This window comes from Telopea speciosissima, chromosome 5 (genome assembly GCF_018873765.1).
Source record: "Telopea speciosissima isolate NSW1024214 ecotype Mountain lineage chromosome 5, Tspe_v1, whole genome shotgun sequence".
Lineage (NCBI taxonomy): Eukaryota > Viridiplantae > Streptophyta > Magnoliopsida > Proteales > Proteaceae > Telopea > Telopea speciosissima.
The window spans coordinates 50,608,521-50,618,471 of record NC_057920.1 but is presented as its reverse complement, the minus strand read 5'-3'; positions in this window follow the sequence as shown (position 1 = coordinate 50,618,471).

Sequence of the window (9,951 nt, the reverse complement as noted above, 5' to 3'; positions counted from 1 at the left end):
GCCAAAGGAAGAAGAAGAAGCAGAAAAGGAAAGAAAGGTAGAGAAGGTGAAGGAGAAAGAAGGAGGTCAAGGGGGCTCACCTAGCCTTGGTTCTTACTTCCCCTTTGCTTGTGAGTAATCTTCCTAACTCTCCCTCTCCATTTCTCTATTTGTTAGCTTAGGGTTTCGGATCTTGAGGTTGGTATTAGCTTGGTTTCCATTTGAGACTCAATGCTCTTGTGTTGGGGCTTGATCTTAGTCCCTTTGGGTGCCATTGCACACCCTTACTCATCCCATTGAAGTACCATATGATCCAATCCATAAAAACCTAGGTTTTTTTTACCCAAAACCCAAAATTAAGGTGAATAAATGGGATTTTACCTTAGGTGCTTTGATTCCTTGTGCCATTAGGGTTAATAGGACCCTAATGAACTGTAGAACCTCCCTTACAAACCCTTGAAGCCATTAATGGCCTTAGGAACCAATTTGGAGGAGATTCGAAGTTGAAAACTCATTTCTACTATGGACGGACTCACCATCATGCTTCCTTCTGTTAATCCGTTTGCCTTTATTTCATTACATCTGAGAATGGAACCATGAACGGATTCACATAAGTGCCTTCATCCATAAATCCGTTTGTTACTGACTACTTGACCTCTACTTAGTATTTTGGCCATAACTTTGTCTATACATATCATATTGATGCGATTCAAGTTAAGTTGTAAACTAGACTCAAAGGGATACAATTTTTATGGAGGAACCTTAGACCCAATCCAAATGTAAGACCCTCAAAAGTGAGACCAAACACTGAGGTTATGTTTTGACAGCGACTTTAGAACATAACCTTAATTTGGTGACTTCGCCCACATCGTGGCTACTTGTGTAAGACTTGATAAATTTTAATGGGGGTTAATTAACACCTAAATTTCCCCCTAAGTATACTAATTAAGTGACCTATTATGGTGCCAAGGTCTACCCTTGATGCCCTTAAACCCCCCTTCCCCTCATTGGTTTTGGGTTGGCAATCTTGGAAATTTGATGTTGGATCTAGGGTTCTACTTGGGACCAAAGGTTGAGCTTAACCATGTAATAAGCTTCATTAATGGGTCCTATCTCTGACCTACAGCCCTTGTATGGTCTCCATTGCAACCTCCTTGTTGTCCTAAGATACTTATTGTCACGCCCCCATCCCGATAAAAGATATTTTACAATAAAGGGGGTGGCTGGGACAACAAGTGTCATCCCAATACCTACCAGGATCACAGATACAGTGTCCCGAGCCACACCCTGTTATCAAGTCATGATAACAGCAGGGAACGTAGCTAAATAGAATAAATCATTTCAAATACAGAGTTAGCGGAAGTGAAATTCATTTAAATCATGTGAATATAGAGCATCGGTTCTCTAATAATAACACATAGTACAGTTGTAATATTCGTAACCATCCATTTCTCTCCGTATATTTAAACATAAAGTTTATACATGTATGAAAATGAATACAAAAATAAATAAATAAATCATGCCACTAGAGCACCATTCTTGGGTGTACATCGACATCCAAGTCACAGCCATCGGCCCCACTCGATTTGCATCCATAAGTGCGCATCAAGAGATTACCTGCATATCAACTAAAAAGGGGTTGCGCAATGGGGCTACACAAGCTAGTGAGAGAGCAAAGGGGAATGCACATACACATAAACATACAATTTCAAGCAATTTATGATGCATGCTAATGTTAGATTCATTTTCCACCTAGCACACAAATTCTAAGTCAAGTGTATGCTACTGTGATAACTCGAGAGACACTGAGGGTCACTTAACTTATTGCCCCAATGAAACCTTAGTTATCACAAGGGAGCCTACGCTAGTAGAAGCCATCAGACCACCCAGTGGCAGACCCCGATAGCCATCACTACCCTTGACCTGGCCTCTCTCCCCCACAGGCAATAGGTACTCAGACTATCCAACACATAAATCCCTATTGGTAAGGGTTGTAGCATAAGGGAGCAAGAATCCTAGCCACAAATATACTACATGCAAGTCCTATTATCCCGAGAGGTATTCTGGGTGCATCAATGTCCCATTCCATCTAGTACTCGGGTACCAGCATGGCACGACACATACAGATCAGGATGACAGATAACAAGTTTTATAATTAAATTTTGGGGTTTCGGTACCGGTACACCCGGCATCGTGACCCGATACAATAGTGAGAACAATGTCACATCACATTCATAACAGCTCACAGCTGAGATAAATAATGCAATGCGTAAGATGCTTATATTTCATATAATAGCATGATAATGATTGCTTAATATATATATTCAAGCCCAACAAAATCACCCAAAACCCACTTACCAAACTTGGGTGTCACCCAGCGTGGTTGACATGAATCTCACTGGTGCACCAGCTATCCATCGAGTTGGGTAGCCTAAGAATAAAAAATCAAACATTAAAAGATGTATAGAGGGGTCCCATCTTATGCCCCCAAAGTTAAAATTGAGTTTTAACCAGGACAGCATGGACGGACTCATGGACGGAAGCAACAGGATGAGTCTGTCCCTGACTCCGTTCAGGCCAACAGGTCAAAACACGAGGGATGGATCTACGGATGAAACTTGTACTTAGATCCATTCCTGCATCCGTTCGAACCCTGAGACACACCCGAGAGCAAACGAGACCATGGACGGAAGCTCCTTATAAATCCGACCCTGCATCTGTTCGATCCCTGACACATTCCCGAGAGGGAACTGACCCGCGGACGGAGGCAACAGAGTAAATCTGTTCCTTCATCCATTCGAATCATTTTCACTAGGATCAATTGGGTAGACTTACGGGCAGAACCACGACGGTGACTCCGTTCGTGCGTCCGTCGAAGTTCTTTTCCGAGATTTCTTAGGGTTTTTCCTCCAGATTGGAACCTGGAGTTCACATGGCACTCAGGGTCATGGAGGGGTGTTCTAGGTCTCCCTAGGGTCACTCGAACCTAGGCTTACCTCATGGATCCAAGATCACATAAGGGTTTGGCTCCATTTGGTCCAAACGTAGGGTTTGATGGTTTAAAACCAAGGATTCAGCAACAATGGCTGCAAAACAGCTTATAGAAGCCTCAACTAGGGTTCGGTCATCACCATTAGAGTCTATTTAAGGGCTGAGCTTCACCTTGAGTCCCAAATAGAACCCTAGGTTAGCTCAAGCTCAAGGAATCTACTTTAAATCAAGAATGTACAAGGAGAAGAGGGAGGTACCAAGCGTTAGAGCTTACCTTGGTGAGTGGAGCTCCAATCCCAGCCCTAGCCAGCTTTGAAGATCCACATCCTCTTCCTCCTTCTCTTCCTTCCCTTTTTCTTCTTTTCTTCAAGCCTTGATCGGGCAGTAGGAGGGAAGGTAGGGCAGCCAACCTCCTTGGCATGCCTTCCATCTTCTTCCCTTCCCCTCTCATTCCTCTTCCTACTTCTTCTTCTTCTTCCTTGTCTATTCTCCTCCACGTTTTGGCTTGGAAGGGGAGAGATAGGAGAATATGAAGGCTAAGCCTTATCTTTTAAGGGTCAAAAGAGGCCTTAGGGCCTGTTTGCCTAAGTGTTTCTAAGACATAAGATAGTCTTCTAGGTTTAAATGGGCTTTAAGTCCTGTTTGGCAAAAGTCATAACCTATTAAGTCTATCTAGTTAGGAAATGTTTGGGTTTCCCCTAAGTCCTATAAGGGTATATTAGTCTTTAGGGTTTGTTTGGTTCATGCTAAAATAGAAGAACTCATTATTTATTTAAGTTAAGTCTTGTGGGCCTATTTTTATGATCCAATTAGCTAATTAAAGGTAAGGGTGGGAGTCCATCTGGTCTGGGGATCTAGTTATGGTGTCCGGGACACGGGGATGTGGGTTCGACAGGAAAATACATCAAAAGGGCAAGAAACAGTATGGGCGGATCCATGAACAGAACCAGTCTCAATGAGTCCATTCGTGACTCCGTTGCTACTGTCAGGGCCCAAACCTCAAGGAAAATTGTGGGGTTTTGACCCGTACTTTCAGGACTTCGAGGGGACACTTATAATGGTAATTTAAAGTTCAAGGTCACTGGTGTTGACCATTGCCACCGTGGCATTACCCGTTGGTAAAAGTCTAACTTGACCTGGGGTATTAGGATATATTTCGGGTGCGGATGTAACACTTATGACCTTGACCTAGAAATGGTTTCAAATCTTTGAATCATCATGGCTAAGGTTTAGGCTAGGCCATGGCAACCTTAATAGACCTTAATGTGATCATTTTGCAGTCCTATGGCCTTTTTTTCTTCAATATTGAAGTCTGGAAGTGTGAAACTTAATAAATTCTTGTTCAGACGTGGGCGGATCCACGGACAGAACCAAGCTTCTGCTTCCGCCCAATTTTCTGTTTGTTTCTGTTTTAACACATCTAAAGACGAAACCAGGGACTGAACCAGGCTTCTGCCTCTGCCCCTACGTCCGTTCGTGCTGTGTTTTGCTATACCCAATAGTAACTCATGGGGACTCCTCACGGGATCCCTCCACACCTATTCTAACACTTACTCTTGCATCTTTAGGCCGTCTAGCTCGTATGAGAGAGCATGTACCAAAGCGAACACTAATAGACATATCAAACCGTGCGAGAACTATTGGACAATGGGTTTTGGGCAATCTCTTTGGGCTTGCTTATGATAATTGTATCTAATATGTTATTTGCATCATGATTTAATATCTATTGCATACTTGCATATTATTCTTGAAATATGATTTGATATGAGAACTATTGTGAAATATATTCTTTCTTGAATCAGGTTATGGTGTCGAGAAGTAAGCCAAAACCCCAGATATATTTATGTCATCTTTTATTGCTTGCCATATTGGTCTATATGTGCCGTGCCATGCTAGTACCTAGGTGATAGTTGGTCTGGGACGTTGATGCACCCAGAATACCTCTCGGGACGATAGGACTTGCATGTAGTATATCTGCAGTTAGGATCTTTGTTCCTTTATGCTACAACCCTTACCAATAGGGGTTTAGGTGTTGGATAGCCAGAGCACTTGCCGCCTATGGAATGTGAGAGAAGCTAGGGTAGAGGTAGTAATGGTTATTGGGGTCTGCCACTTGGTGGTATTAAGGCTTCGACTGGCGTAGGCTCCTTTGTGATAACGGAGGTTTCACTGTGGCGATAAGTTAAGTGACCCACGGTGTTTACCCGAGTTATCATAGTAACATATACCATTGACTTAGATTGATTGCTTGGTGTAAAATGAATCTAACATGTACATGCATCATGGGCTGTTTATAATTGTGTGTTTGTGCATTCCCCTTTGCTCTCTCACTAGCTCAGTGGAGCTAACCCCCATGCGCACACTCTTATTAGATTTTGATGAAGTTGGTGGATACTTTGTGGGAATTAAGGTCCAATCTTCGAGTTATGATGATTTTGGTACTGTGGAACCTGAGGCCGTGATAGAGGAACATATGGATGGTTGCCCCTGTGATGGTTGTGCCTACAGGCCCTACTAATACTCAGGATTTGGTCCCGTTGTGTTATTTTGTAGGCCTTGTGCTTTGTATAAACTTTATGTTATATCTTTTGTAGTTACTTATTGGTTATGGAAATTTTGTAACTACAATACTTATTACCATTAGCCAAAATACACCTTGTAACTATTTGATTTATGCTTCCATAAACCTGGATGTTGGAAGGTAATATTTCCTTGTCTTTCGCTTTCTGATATTATTGTATTTAATATTGGTTTAAGGCTATGGATTGGGACACAATTTCTGTGATCCTGGTAGCATTGTAGGATGACGTGTGTTGTCCTACTCACCCTCCATTATTACTAATATATTCCTTATTGGAATGGGGGCGTGACACAAAATGTGAGGTGAAAGTAAAAAATAAATAAAAGGAAGGGAGTCGCCACCTAGGTTGTGAAGGGCCTAGAACCCTGAAGCGGTAGCCCCGATCCTGCTTAAAGGATAGGGCTATGATTGATTCTATATGATACGTCCAAAAAATGGATAAGAGATTAGGTTACGGAGGTGGGAAGGTTTTACGCACTCCACTTCGCCCGATGGAGCCAATCCTTCGTATTAGATTCTAGGGTTCAAAGGTTCTATCGAAATAAAGTCTTATATAACAACATGAAGGGTCAGGTCAATCTACGATCAAAATATCATGCGGCATAAAAAATTAAATATGCAAACCAACATAAAGTGATAAAATTACCAAAATACCCCTAGAGAGCATAAATGCATAAAATGCAAATAAAATCATGATTGAATATCACCATTGATTAGAACATAACTAAATATATTAACAACATATGCGTGAGATATTTCAAATATCAAAAAGACCAACCAGCTGTGAAGACAATGACATGGCGGGGGATCGCCACATGTCCTCCACCTCATCCCTCTTTGGGGAGAAGAGAGAGATGAAAATGTGGTGTGTTGGAGTTGCCACCTAGAGGAGGGTCTAGGACCCATGATGTAAATGTAATGACTCTCATGTAACACTCCACAACACGAGAGGGGGTGTATTTATAGATGTAGAGGGGTGTATGCACTCCCAAATTCGTGTAGGTATGGCTGAGTTAATCCGGATCGTCCAACAGAGGTGTCTTTGCATTGACAGTGGGTGTAAAGTCAAGGTAAGGACCAATGGGGTGTGGGCAAGTGTTTAGTTGCCTTAGAAAGTGTTTCTTGGGGCCTAAGGGAGCCAAGATTGAGATCCAAGGTGCCAAAAATAGGCTGGGATGCGAAAGGTATCGTAATCGAAGCAAAATATGGCAAGTTTGGGCTTCATGGATTTACTGATATTTGACAGTGAAATTGCCCGATTCGACATCGAAGTGGAGTACACTCGACATCGAGTGGTTATCGATGAACAGGACTCGACATCGAGGGTTGGTTTTTAGGTGTCGATTGTCATTAACTGAATGTCAAAGTGGGATAGACAGTAAAATGCATTGTTCGACAGTGGAACGATATGGTTCGATGTCGAGGATGGGTAAGCTCGGTGTCGAATTGGGGCCTTTGAGTGTCGATCCAGGTTTCGGTGTCGACAGGAATGGCTTGGGTTGTTTGGGCTAGGTTTTTGAGCTGGGCTAGACTGGTTCCAAGGGGTCTGGGTCAGGGCTAGCCTTTCCAGGGATTCTTGGAGGGTTTGGAGGCTCTGGTTCGGGCTTCGGCAAGGGAATGGCTGATCGATAAACGAATTCGGGCAGTGCACACTGACACTACATCCACAGATACACCGGATTTAGATCTTGTAGGGTACTCATCATTGTTACGGGAAAGCTCCAGGAAAAAAGACAAAATGAGGTGTCTACACCAGCCTAAAATGAAAAAAATTACCAAAATGCCCCTAAAGGGCATAAATGTATAAAGAGTTGAAAAGTCATATTTGAACATCACCACTGATCTAAATATGAATAAATACATTAATAACATGTATGTGAGACATTCTAAACACCTAAAGTACAATCTAGCATAAATTGACAATAATTACACAGACACCCCTAGAGGCATAATTTGACATTTTATATGAATAAAACCATCTTTAAACATCACCACTGATATTAAACATGACTAAAACCCTCAATAATATAAATGTGATATATTCCAAACACCTAAAGTGCAATCCAACATAAAAGTAACAATATTTACCAAAATGCCCCTAGAGGGCAGATTGATATTTATGTGAATAAAACCATATTTGAATATCACCACTGATATTAAACATGACTAAATAAGTGTGTGTGTGTGTGTGTGATATTCCAAATACTTGAAGTGCAATCCAGCATAAAAATAACAATATTTACCAAAATGCCCCTAGAGGGTAGGAATGATATTTTATGTGCATAAAACATACAAGATGGGCATATCTATGCATGGAAACCTTATAAAGAATTTTTAATAACATTAATATGTACAATAAAGAGGCTACTTTAATGGCCTACATTATACCAAATTAAAATGGAGTAGGTAAGTGAAAAATATCTGGATACAACCTTCCGCAAGGATTGGAAAGGGAAGAACTTCCATGCATAAATTTTGGCAACACTTCCACTCTATCAGATGAGACTCGATGATAAAATTCAGGTAGAAACCCGACTTGTCAAAAGAACTTTTGTTGATGAAATTCGGGCAGAACCTCAGCGTATTGGAAGAATTCCGTCGGAAATGGGACAAAACCTCGGCTCAGGTGGAGGGGAAAAGACTTCTTCTCTCTCACTTGAAGGGCTATACCTCCCACAGGGTAGGGTTTAGAAAACTTCCCGTTATTTATGGATTCGGGACTTATTGAGGGACTTTCCGCAGAGTGATGGGACATCGGGTGACAAAACCAAGTTGACTAACTAAAAAACTTTGAAAAATGAAAGCCAAAAGAGAGAAATCATGTTTGAATCTAAGGATTCGGAATTGTAAGTTATGAATTAGAAAGAGGGGTCCTATTAATAAGATAGATTTTTATAGGATATTTTAGGACACAAATGGAATTAAAAAAAAACCATGGATCAACAAGGCTTCCACGGATCCATGGAACCGCCTGGTGGTTTGTGGCCAATCAGAGTGTTCCATAGACCACCATGCAGTTCCATGGATCCGTGGATCGTTAAGAGGATCCATGGATCCTCAAGTGGATCCGGATCATTCCGATTGGCATCTTTGATTGTTTTGGGTCCTATTTTGTGCCCGGGTGTTGGATTCTGATGTGTAATATACTGTTGGTTTCGTCTTTCCAAGCACTATCCAATGGTTCAAGAGTTGGTCCAAGTTTGGTTAAAAAAACTTATTAATTTTGATCAAAGTAGTTAACCCTAATTTGATGTCGGGGGAATTCCTGATAATGTTTCCAATCACTGCTTCTGCACCCTTGGCTAGCAGCCTAGCATAGTATTTTGCACTTAAAAACAGTTGTTTGAACCTTATCGGGATTATGGTGAGGTAGGCTAGGAGGTCGAGCACTTCTTGAGAGAGAGACTTCATCAATCCACGTCCGGTTGTCATCACTGCAGAGGGGTGACAAAATCCAGGGTCTACAAACGTTGAACAATGTTAATTCGACAGCAAATTTGCCAGGATGTCACATTTTTCCACTTTATTGAAACGTCCACTCTTTTTTCCAGCAGACTACACTTTCCTTGTCGACATTGGCAATCCTCTTATCTGCTTGAGATTATATTGATCAACTGACTGTATTAACAATGACAATACTTTGCCCAATAACCGAACACTTTGCTCAATAAATCAAGTTAACGACCCACAAATTTTTATCCTCTCAAGTATGGTGTATTATTCACCTTTAAAATCTACCATTTCACCTTTGGCCACCGTCGGATGCACTGCTCTTGAGAGGATAAAGATCCGTTAACCCACTCAAGATTCATCCCTAAAGAGACAAAAAAATAAAAGGAAATAATGATTTTAGTAAAGACTATGGTATACGTTCAAGGTCCATGATTAAAACTATACATCATTATTGAAACCACCATTTTGGAATCATTTGTAATTAATGACTATAGATGTAGTAGATTATAACTCAAGAAAAATCTCATTCTTGATGATATACACATCATCTTAACTAATTGTGATGTGATTTCATAGCTTCTTTAATTGTATGTTTTTTTGTAATGAACAATCTGAGAAATTTGGCATGAGTGTTGTTGTCAATATCTCTATCTATCTATCTGTCCATCTATATATTCATATTCATCTAAAAACTTTTTGAAGCAACTAGGGATAGCAAGTAGGCAAGTAACACAAGATTGGCTTTTAAAAAATTTTGGGTACCCACCCGGCCCCACCACCTTACATCTAAAAATTATTGAGCACCATGCATGTTTATTGCAGCGGTGGGTTTGATAACGGTTCTGAAATATATTAGATGGTTCAATCATAGAAAAATCAAATTAATTCTTGTTAATTTAAGAATTTTTATTTATAAAAAAATTAAAATATTATTTATGTGTAGCACA